Source organism: Lissotriton helveticus, chromosome 2_1 (genome assembly GCF_964261635.1).
Source record: "Lissotriton helveticus chromosome 2_1, aLisHel1.1, whole genome shotgun sequence".
NCBI lineage: Eukaryota > Metazoa > Chordata > Amphibia > Caudata > Salamandridae > Lissotriton > Lissotriton helveticus.
The window spans coordinates 1341327353-1341339918 of record NC_136059.1 but is presented as its reverse complement, the minus strand read 5'-3'; the positions used below and the strand labels follow the sequence as shown (position 1 = coordinate 1341339918).

The 12566-nt window shown below is 41.4% G+C and overlaps 1 protein-coding gene across 7 annotated transcripts in view; it reads left to right on the top strand.

Moving 5' to 3' along the window:
• Positions 1-12566, top strand: part of AFF1 (ALF transcription elongation factor 1) — a 1572806-nt gene that overhangs the window by 1277365 nt on the left and 282875 nt on the right. The window lies entirely within an intron of this gene.

Here is a 12566-nt window from a genome sequence, read left to right as displayed (position 1 = left end):
CTTGCAATACTAAAAAAACAGAAAAAACAGAAAAAACACACTCTAAAAACATGGAAATGGCCCCCACACTCGGCAGAGGGGCAGAAGTGTCTGTCGCTTAAGAGGTTAACCAAAATGATGGTTAGTACATACAGTTGCTTCCATAATCTAGGGATGAAAATGGAATTCAGAACAAAAGAGGGGATCAGGATATTACCCTCGAAACGGTGGGTGTTGTTGTTAAGACCTTGTACTATGCCACAGTTATGAAGAGCCCATGGAGATGTTGAAGAGCTACTGTTCATAATTGCTTGAACGGTTGGCACAGTGTAAAAATAGGAGGTGAAACCTACTAAGGCAAATAAGTTGTAAAACAATTTTTGCAAAAAAATGGGTGGGTCGCCCGGGTAGTAAGGACAGAATGGCAACGTTGGTGCGTCTACAATGAATGGCGCATGCTCAACCTGAAATATCACCTAGTTAACAAAAATAGTTTACTTCAGTATTGAAGACCAAGGAATCTCATCATTGAGACCCTGTTTATGGGTTCCTAGACGGTACACCCATCTCTGTTCTTTTTCAAAAAGTCTGTTAGTGATATTGGTTCCCCCAAAGATTTGTTCGATTATTGTCCATCGTAGGTCGTTGGTGGTATGGTTAGACTGGAGGAAATGGTCACTCATTTTGGTAGTGGCTTTGCGGCACCTTATGTTGCTTCTGTGCTCACAGATTCTTTGTTTGATCTTCCTGGTGGTCATCCCTATGTAGCGTAAATCACAGGGGCAAGTGATTAGGTATATGACGTTAGTCGAGTTACAGTTAGTGTGGACTCTTTGTGTCCATGTTATGCCTGGTTCCAGGGATAGTTGTTTGGTCGCAGTTGTAAGGTGGCAGATGCTACAATTTGAACAAGGGATGTGACCAACAATTCTGGGAAAACCCCATGTGTCTGTAATGCTGCTGTCACTGTTGCATGATTTCTTTAGGTCTGGTGTGGACTAGGGAATCTTTTAGACTACGTCCCTTTCTAAAAGAAAACAATGGTTTTTGCCAGGTCTTATTTGTACTAGAGATTATCCTCCAGTTCTTGTTGATGGATTTTTTCATTAGGTTAGATAGGCTACTGTATGTGGTCACACATGTCAGGGGTATTTCCTGTGGTTGTCGCTGGTTGGTCTCTAGGAGGACTTCACGTGGCTGATTGCGTGCATGTTTGTATCCTTTATTCAAAATGTTTGTGGGGTACCCTCTTGCCTGTAATTTTTCGGTGAGGCCCGAGGATTGTTCCTTGAAATCTTTAATGTTGCTGCAGTTGCGCCTGATTCTAAGGTATTGACCATATGGTAGGTTCTCCTTCAATGGTCGTGGGTGATAGCTGGTAAATTCCAACAGATTATTTTTTGCGGTTGGCTTGTAATGCGTTTTTGTTGTCAATGATGTGCCATTGATTGTGATGACCACATCCAAAAATACCACTTTGGTGTGGCTGACAGTGTGGGTAAACTTTAAATTTGGATCAATGGTGTTAATCCATTTCAGAAATTCTTCTAGGAGGGCCAGATTGCCTCTCCAAATTAAAAACACATCATCGATATATCTCCTCCAAAAAAAGATGGAAGGAGAAAACCGATTCGTGGTTGGTAAGATGTGTTTGGCTTCAAAATTGTAAACATAGAGGCCCGCCACACTAGGGGCAAAAGTACTGCCCATAGATGTGCCCGTGCTTTGTAAGTAGAGTTGTCCTTTGTAGGCAAAAAAATTCTCTTTCAATGCTATGGTAGCACAAGCCAGGATGAACTCTTTTGGTGTATTATAATTCCAGACAATTGAGTCTAGTGCAGAGCCAAGGACTTTGATCAAGTCGTCCTGGGGGATGCTGGTGTAGAGGCTCTCTATGTCTAAGGTTACTAGGATCACAGTACCTTCTTCGAAAGATATTTCTTGGAGGAGTTGGAGGAGGCTTTTGGTATCCTTCAAATAGGTTGGGGTGTTCTGAATGATCGGTTTCAGAAATTCGTCACAAAAGGCCGAGAGGGGTTCGAGCAAAGACCCGATGCCCGACACAATCGGCCTACCAGGTGGTGGTAATTTGTTTTTGTGTGTCTTTTGTTGTGTATAAAAATATGGAATTACGCTGTCACTGTTGCTAAGGAAATCAGCCTCATTTTTAGATAGATGGCCATTTTCTTCCCCTGTCTTCACCAGTTCGGTGATACGGCATTGAAGTTTCACTGTTGGGTCTTGAGTCAGGGGGATGTAGTTTTTCTTATCATTCAAGAGGTCTTGACAGACTTTCTCATAATCTTTGGTGTTCTGAATCACTATCCCGCCGCCCTTGTCTGCGGGTTTCAGTGTTATCTCGGTGTTGTTTTTGAGATTTTCCAGGGCTTGGTATTCAGCAGTGTTGAAGTTGGCAAAGGTGGTCGGTTCTTGGCGAGCCTCTAGATCTTGGAAGACAACCAAAGCTAGTCCCATCATTGTAATTTTGTGCATTGGTCTACAGCGCAGAGTAGTGATTTATGTTATGCAAATGCACACCTGCAGGTTGGAAGGGGATGCACTGCTGTTTACACTACTGATAGTTTGCTGTAACCCTTACACTGATTTGCTCCTCTACCCGCACTAATGAACAGAGATTCCTTCACGAAGCAAAACTATTTTTATCAACCAGGTTATGATGAAATACCTCATTCAATGGAAGCCTTTTGTGTTGTAGTTACATTGAACCGGGTCACAGCATGTGGCAATCCGGTGTGCACAACCTTCATGTGGGCGGAATCCTATTCTGTTAATGAGAGAAGGGTTGGAAGCCTTTTTCCATGGGATTAGCTGCTGGAAGTCTTATCTGCTGATGATTGACAGTGCATTACAGTAAACGAACAGCTGCTTGGGATTTGCTGGGGAAACACATCCTAGTTTTTGGTCAGCTGTGGGGCCAAGGAGAGTGCGTGGGCCCCTGGCACGGTCATGCACTGCTGCAGATAATCACCTTACGCAGTGGATAGGCTTCAGTAATTTGGCCATAGAGCGGCTCGCTGTTTGAGTGACTGACTTTGTCTGTGAGCCATGGCCCAATGCAGCCAGTGGTGCTAGAACAAAGAACACATTTCAGAGCGTGAGTGCTGCCTTCAGTGTTACATCACCAAAGTCATGGGATTTTGACAAATCCAAGCGGTGCAAAAAGTAGAAGTGTTACAAATGAGTCACACCCATTCAATAGGAGAGTAGTATGTGTGAGGTATGTAGTTGTGGTGAATTTTGGTGCACACTGTCGGAAAATATATTAAGATAGCATAGTGCGTTAGCGCATTGCCATTTACAGACATCACATTTTCCAATGAAGTCACTACTACATTTTTACAGACATCCAGTTTTACTAATAAAAATATACACAAACGAAAATGTGTTGTACATCTATGCCTTGTACTCATGCAAGACTGCACAAAGTTCACTTTAGAAAGTCCTCTCACTTTGCAGTTCGAAAAAACTAAAAGTAAACCCCAATCTCCAAATTAAAGGAATAAGCAGCAATTTCTCAGGAGACATACCCCAACATTTAACCTCTGGCTTTAAATGCACAGCAAACTTAACAGTATAAAGACAACATGTAAAGGCATCTTTATTGCTCATACAGCTTCGGAACACCAGCATGGTTATTTCTGGGGGTGCTGCAGCACCCCACCCATACTTCCAGCGCCTATGAATGCACTTGGAAGTCCTTGGTGTCCTGTGTGAACTTGATTAGCGCTGACCATTCGACTTTTTCACAACACAGTATCAATATGACGACACCACGTTGCACAGCTTCAGTTGAACGACCAATAAAATAACAGAGCCAAGCCAAGGGTCTGGCTCAGATGTTAGAGGCCGTGCACAAGTCAAGCCCTGAAAATATTTGCTAACTAAATCCTACACCAAACATCACATAAAATATGGTAAAGTCTCATCAAAATTTTAAAAAGTGTATTTCTTTAACACGTGGAATCTTTAATTAGACATATTGTAGCTCTGCACTAAGAAATACGTATTAAAGATGATAGTTTTGTACAACTGGAAGTCTGAACACGCATATTTGAAATTATTTTCATACTCGATCATGAAGAAAAAAGAGTTTTGCTAAAATAATGTATTTGCTTAAATGACACACTTTAAGCGGGGAAGCTGTGATTAATCCAGATTTTCTGGTTTCACTTTGTCCAAATCAGCCTGGAAATATCTCTATTTGTCTTTACTTATATTAAGACTTTCTTTTTACCTCTTAGTTCATTTTCGGTAGTTGTTAAATATAGTGTAAACTCGACTTGAAGCCTGAGCACTTTACATGAGCACTAGTTACATTACACAAGGTCACATGCGTTGTTTATAGGCACAGGGAATTTAAGTGATGTGCTCTGAATCACAGGATGTTGAGCCGACGCCGAGACTCGAACCTTGTTCCACCAGTTCCACAGTCGTTGGCTCCTGACAAAAATGCCACATGCTGGGTAGAGGGCGAGACAGGCAGGCCGATGCCACGTGAAAGTTCGGCTTGTTATGGGGTCGACGCTCCAACAGGACCTCAAGCTGAGCCAGAGTCAGGCTTCCTGCTGTGACTCGAGATTTTAGTGTTTCGCCCACCTCTACCTGCACTGCCTAACTCCTCCAAGATAAATTCCACTCTGGGCCATAAATAATCAAAGAAACTGAACATGGAAGGGAGTAGGACTATTGAAATGGATGCCTTATACCAAAATATTAAAATTGTTATTTTACAATGCCTTTAGTATTGTGCTTTGTTGTCTGGTTTTAACGTTTGTTTTTACATTTCTATTTATTTTAAATGGTTGTCCATCTAATTTTAAAAGGCCAACCAACACCCGTTCCCCCACAGCAAATATAACCACTTGGAAAAGCTGTGAAGTCAGAAAAACGATCCAGTGTATAATCATTATAGGGAAAATTAGAGCTAAGAAGTGACGATTCTTTAGCAAGCACGTTGTAAATCTGGTTGAGTGTGTTAGATATGCTTATAATTACTTTTTACAATGTACTTAGTTAAAAGAGAAAAGACAAATGCGACGTGAATAACCACTAAATGCTGGTGTGCTTTTAGTTGAGTGTTTCAGGCTGTCAGGAGGCGTAATTGCCTTTTTCATGACTCCTCATATAACACCACTTTGATAATTATGCTCAATTTTCTGTCTTTGAAACTGAGCGCTTTTTTCATCATTGAAATATACAAAACATATTAGCAAATGAGTCCTGTGGATGGATAGTTTTTTCGCCGAGAATCTTAAAAGTGGAGCTAACTGAAAGAAGAACGTGATGTTAAGGTTATGGAATAGCACAGATTTGGGCTATAAACAGCAGCACAGACCACATACTCACTTATTGTGTGAAAAAGGCTGCTTTATTGAAGGCAGGTGAACATCACATAAAATTCCACCTAGGCCTTCGCCTCATAAAATTAGACCTCAATATATAGTACTTCACCTACTTTCCTTTCCCCTACCCCCACCCCTACCTTTTCGACCCACCTTAACATCCTTAGCTTGCAACTGCAACTCCTACCCTGCCATTGAACTGTCAACCTTTACGTCAATAAACACTTAACCTTTCCTTTCCCCAGGTTCAGTTTTATTACCACCACCCCCTCTATTTTCCTGCTTTGCCTATGTTCACAACCATCATCTTAATATATAACTATGGCAATTGAACTGCCCACTGCCTGCACATGCTCCAAGCGACAACCAAGTACAAAACCCCCTTTTTGCACACCTGTGTTCAACCAAAACCGCATAAAACTCTTACAAATACCACCCCCCCTTTTTTTTTTTAACTAACCCAGAAACAAGTCTTTCCTTGAGAATTGTAGGCAGAAAAAAATTCTATTAACTAAGCACAGACTGCCACCATGTCACCTACAAAATGGTGATTGGCCCTATAAAATGGCCGGTTATATAATGGACTTAAACCCCAACACAGCCCAGCCGAAAAGAAGCCTGATGTCACCCTGCCTTTATTATGCCCCAAACTCCCCGGGGGCACACCTCCCTGTGCCCCCAAAGCTCAATGGTGCGGCATTTTCATGTGTATGTGAAACGTGACAGCAAAACTGCATTGCTTAATCCATAATTAGAGCCTGCGTAATTTTCTCGGACAGGATTGTATGCTGTTGGTTCCCTGAGTTCATTCAGTCTTAAATCGAGTGGTAAACTATCCAGAGATAGTTGGAGATCTGCCTAAAATATATTAATTGGGGCGAGAGTTTACTACATTGTTGTTAAGGGGAAGAACAGGTGCATGGTTAGTCACTCCTTGCTGTCAGTGTGTTGTTCCCGTATATTGTTTTTTATCACTCCTAGCCAGTGTTGTCCTATTCAGAATAGCATAATGGTGATGTTGGCGTGCACAGTGACCTGCTATGTGAGAGTTGTAGGAGGTGGGGCATTGTGCATTACCCTACAATGGAAATCGGAATAATCGGTCGAACTTTTCAAAGAAACGTGGACATTAGAGGTTGGATTTCATTATGTACAGCAGAGATTTTTGCACATCATTCCTTCAGTCATAAAAATACTTGTTTGAAGTGATTATAAAATATACCTCTAAATGCTGTTTTTTATTATAAACAACCATACTGTACTTGAAAGTTGATGTCAATAATTTGACCACAAATATGCAAGAATGTTTGAAATGTAAACACAATTAAGAAATGGTCTCATGATGTGGTTTCTTACAGTTTCCAAACTTCAGACCTACTAAAAATAGCCATGGTAATGATGAAGGGGCTTCTCCACTTTTAGATCATTATTATTGTTATGCTCAAATTACACATTCCTCTATTGATTTTTTTTGTGCGGTACACCAATTTAAAGCCATCGTGCAAGGCAGTACTCTATAAATCAATTTGGTAACGAAGAAGTTTTATACATACCAGAATTGTAAAAAGAAAATCCTAATCCTAATCCTTTCAGTGACAGATAAAATCACTTAAAATATGTTGTTACTCTATTGTACACTGTAGTTTATTACTGCTATTGAGGGAACTGATTCACCACTTGGATTAAAATAAAGGTCATTACTGCGCACAGCCCTAAGAAATTCATTCCTCCAATGGTCCTGCTCATAACTGCAAACCAAAAAATACTGTTACTTTTCTGAGCTTGTGCTTGGCCCTTCATATCTAGGAGAGCCTATTTCGAAGACCTTGTTGCTGTAAAGTTGATAGACAGATATTACAGTTGGCATAACGTTATTAGTATGTACTGGGGAAGGCCTTTTAATTTTCAATGAGGATGTTCTTAAAGCTTTTCAGAAACGAAGTTGGTTCCCTCGGTCCTGGCGCTTCTAATGCGATGTGTTAGGTGTTACCTTTAGTGGGATACCCCTGCTAGCCTGTGAACTCTTTCTAAAGCATAGAGTGGTAAGCTGCTGGGTGCCAAAAATGCCTCAAGAGCAGTAGAGCTTTAAGGATTCACATTTGTGCTTGTTGTGGATCAGGCTGCATGAAGTGGTGTTCCTGATTATCTACGTGTGATTTCCTCTTTGTATATGGAGTCAGCATTATTTAATTATTTGTTTGAGAGTGTGACCCTTGAATCAGAAGCTTTTTGTTTACGAGAGCCTATATATATATATATATATATATATATATATATATATATATATATATATATATATATATATATATATATATTGGATTTTGAGTTCATAATATTAAAATACAAATTGGACAAAGAAGAAAAGAAGCACGAGGAAACTCGAGAAATTGACATTTACTGGTTGGTTTTCAGCTAACAAATATTCTTTTTAAGATCTGTACATCTGATTTTGTTTTAATTAATTGCCCATACTCCAAATTGCAAATGGCTTCGTCATCAGAAGTGTATAATGATGGCAATTGCTGACCTAGCTTCAACTGAGATCATCTGATACTGAGTAAGAGGTCTGCAGTTTAAAGTTTTGCCATGTTGGTCATATGTTTTGGATATTTATGAATTACCAATTATTCGTGCCAGTCAATCTTTCTCTGCAAGAGAACACAGAGTCTTTGTTTTAATTGGGGTTATACTATATTTTGTGAGAATATAAATATGTGCATCTTCACATAGATAACTAATATATACCTTTATTTTCCTATTGCTTATTCTGTGTGGTTGCTTTTACCAGTTCATCCGATAATTGTTTATGCTTCGTAGGTCATGCTTTTATTAAATAGAGTTTCTACTCTAGTAAAAATGAAAAAGAAAAAGTTTAAAATGAAAATCTAACGTGCTATATTCACACCACCATGGCGTCTGAAGCAAAAACAACGTATTCCTGCGTTGTAGATGCTGCACAAGCCTTCCAAATGTTTTTTTTTTGTACGACAGTAAGGACGAGTTTTTAAAATCTGGTTAAGTTGATCAGCTTGTTTCCCCCTTACGTGAGAAAGATAAAACCATTTTGTAATCTTGAAGTAAGATTTTTTTGGGGGCTAAGTTCAGGGTTTAGTTTCGCTGAATGTCTTGGGTATTAATGGTGTAGTTTTCATGAGTTTAACAAAAAGAGTACGCAGTTCCCCTGGAAAAAACCTAATATGACAGTTGAAAACAAAGTGAGTGAAGGCACACAGGAGGGGGATCCTCCTTGTCGGAACTAGAGTCCTCACACACCCACCAAGCTAGGCGTCATGCTTCATCATTTGGGCTCGCACCTCGTCGGGTCGGCGGTGCAATACCCGACGGGCACGCATAAAGGGGCTCTTTGGCGGGGATCTTTTGTCCCTGCCGTATGGTGCTGTGGGTGTAAGGGCCCTAGGGAAGGTAGTGAATGGTGTAGATGTGTGCTAGTGAATAAAAGAGGTTGGGTAGTCCACAACGTACTTTTAATAAAGTGGTAACCCACCTCACTAAAAACAAGGAGAGTGGTTGCTTTTCAGGCTTAAGGGTCAAGGAAAGCAAAAAACCTACTCTATAAAATGGTGGTCGACATGTTTCATGCTGTTATGTTCAAAGTGATACTACGCATTTCTTCAGGACCAAGTGGAAACTATCTACACTACTGGGTGTTCATGCCCTAGTCTTTAATAAGTGTGTGCCGGGTCTCGCTTTGCTGGAACCTGGAGAGGATGACATAAACATAGAACAGTAATGTCACCCAATATGTGCTCACATTGTATAAAACAACTGTCAAAGAGAAAGGCTTGAAGTGTACCTCTCCAACATAATTAAATTAAAAAATAAAAATATTAATATGCCTGATGACTGGAATCAGGGAGACAGGAAGATCTATTAACTCCATTATCCCTGGGGAGGGGTAAAATGTAACTCACCCGAGTCACAAGAAGCGTCCGCTTCAATTAATCCCCCGGGCGTTTAACACCTCACTGTAGATGTCCTGTATTTGTGTGGAGGAAAATGGAAGGGGGGGAGCCACAAGGGGGGGTTATTTATGAACTGTATAGGGCACGTGTCTTGTACCCCCTCAGTGTGGCCAATGAGGTCACCCCGATGTAGTGGGGTGTAGTTACAGGTAACAAACTGACACATGTGTAGGCTAACACCAAGATATACAAGGCAGCGCCCAACAAAGTTCAGGGTGTCTGACGCTTCCAATTGCGTGGGCCCGGTCCCCTGTAAACGCGGGGTTAAACAGCACACTGGCTGTTCGTCTGTATGTCCCTCACCCTGCAGGTGGGTCCCCGAGTCTCACACTAGCCAGCGGTCCGCCCCAGGACAAGTGTTATGGGCAGCGTGTATCCGATGTAGCCCACATCACTGACTCGGAGTGTTTTCCAAAAGCACTGACTACACTGCGCTCTTAGCCTCAGTGAAACACGGCGACAAAGCCGCCTCAGCCCCTCCCCACAACGCTTACCTGTCCACGGTGCAACCGACGCCAGGTTCCTACCCCAACGCCTTCGCCGGGTTTCCGGTGATCGCAGTGCTGTGTCATGTGTCCATTATAAACTAATCGGCGCGCGGCCGGATCCCACGGCATTACGTCAAATCCACCGGCGGATGTGCACAACGCCGCGGCCAAGGGAGGTGCGGCACAGCATCGGCCGGGATCGTGGGTTAGAGTGTCGGCCATCTTAAAGGGGTAACGATCTAATCGGGCAGCATATACGTGTGCACAATGGCCCTAGAGGGGAGCGAAGTATGCTCTCCATTGATGTACCCTGCGTCTGATGGAAAGGAGGGTGTTGTACTCGAAAAAGTTCTCAGTGAGGGCCAGAGTGGCACAATTCATAATGAAAGTGATAGGTGTAGGAGATGTCCATTCCTCGGCCAAAAGGCTAGACTCAATAGCCTCCAGAGTGGAGCGCTGGTGAATATTAGTATATAGCGCTTCCACATCTAGGGTGACCAGTAAGTCCACCCCTGCCCTCCCTTCGATATTTTCAATCAGACGTAAGACGTCTGTAGTGTCCTGGATGTAGGAGGGTGTTTTCCTCACTGGAGGTTGCAAGAAATGATCACAAAACTTGGAGAGTGGTTCAAGCAGGGACCCTATCCCTGACACGATGGATCTCCCTGGAAAGGGTTAGTGCCGTTGTGTATTTTTGGTAAGGTGTAAAAAAAATAGGATTTTAGGGTCTTTAGTCAGTAGGAAAGCAGCCTCTTTATTATTGATTCACTCGTTTGTTTCCGCTTCAAACGCCACAGTTGCTATTTCAGCAGCAAGTAGTTTTCATGAGCCACCTTCAAGTTGCAAATAGATCTGTTGGTTTTACTATACGTTCTCAGTAAAGTAGTAAATGTATCAACATTGTTTCAAACCTGAAACGTCTTTAATCAAGAAGTCTCACAATTTCCCTAATAGTTTTTTCTTGTGAAAAAAATAAAAACGATTTATGGTTAGTGTTTTCTGTTTTAAAAGTGACCTATTCTTGGCAGTTTAAAATTATTTACACTTAAAATCACTGAATCCATTGAATAATTTTTTTTAAATTCTGTTGAACTAGAAATGGCACCCTTTGTCACAGTTGTGTGTAGTAGCAACTCCATATGACACAATGCTGCATTGGGCAATGTCCGGAAGGCAAGTGGTATCTGTGTCCATGGTGCAGTGTTGGCCAGTGCCCCTTGGCTTTCCAGATGTAGTTTAGTAGGTTGATGAGGTAAGGCATCTACTTCCTAGCATTGATGCATCTGCGTGCCTCAGTGCTTCCTCCTGGAGTGGCATTACCTGAATATTACCACATAGCAAATGTAATGGTTGAATCATATGCTATTTCCGATACACAGCTACCTATGATTCATTATGACTAGAGTTAAGAAGCTGCTTAAGTGGCAACCTTTTCCTTCTACCATTTCTACTCAGTGGAAGACTATCATCCACTCTTTGCACCCAGGTCTAATGGTCCCGAGCCACAGGATGATCCACTTACAAATTGAGACTATGCAGAAAGTTACCCTTAAAACGGCTTCCTTAATAAAAAAGGCTAGTGAACTTAGGAAATCCGTTTATCATCAAATCTGGGAAAGGATGGGGAAGCATAGTTCAGGAGCTGGTGCTATATAGGAGTGGGTGAACTATATTAACATTAGGGGCGAAGCACAAGACTGGTTGGGTGGGGTGGCAGGCTTAACTTTTTGCCCCATTACATTGAGTATGTCCTACGCTTTAAGGTACAGTCTATTGCTGTGTTACATTAAACATTTGCTGTTCTCATGGGCTGAATAAACCAATTGATGGAGCATTTCAAAATGGCGAGGTCATTTTTTTAATTATTTTTTAATACAAGGGGGATTATGTAAACATCAGAAGGATCTGTACACTTATTGCATCCCACAACTCTTAAATCCGAGTTTGCTTCTTCTTACATTACATGCAAAACCACCATAAGCAATAATAGATCATTGTGGGGTTTTAAAGCAGGAATGATTAAACCAAAAAGTAGAACACATGCAAGTGACTACACATTTCTTCTGAGACCGACTCTGAGGCTATTAATTTAGTAAAGGAGATTATTAGTAAACACAGTGAAGTTCTTTGTAATCTGGAATCTTCCAACTGGTAATAAAATAAGCCAGAAGTCATCTGAGATGGTGCAAATAAATAGGGGATGTGGACATCATGATGCAGGGTTCATGAGAAAGCGGGCCTTGGTAGAACAGTTGTTAAAGGAGGGCTGTGCTGCTGCCAAGAGGGAGTCCACAGATGATAGTGTTGGCATACAGGAAGCGGTTTTGTAGCTTTGAGAAGCCATTTTCAAGGCTCAGTTTTGGGAGGAGTTGCGGTGTAGTGGTTGTCATTGGTTTTGCATCTTTAGAGTTTGAGCATTTAAACATTTTCTCACTTAACCAGACCACTGTTGTGAACAAATTATGTGTCCATTTGTCACTGTTAAGAAATAAAGCTAGGAAAGTTAGTGACTGGTGAAAATAAGAATGGTAATGGTTGTATCTTTTTTTTATTGCATTCCTTTGGCATAGAACCTAGTTTTACATGCTAGTCATGTGACAGACACCCACCAAAACTAACCGCCAATGGCTAATTGAGGGGATTAGAATATAGGGGGAAAACTAGCTTTGGTACACAACAGCCCTATATTTTCCCAGTACACTGCATGATAGTGGGCATATCTACTTTTTAGTAAGGGTTTAATGTGATCTGTT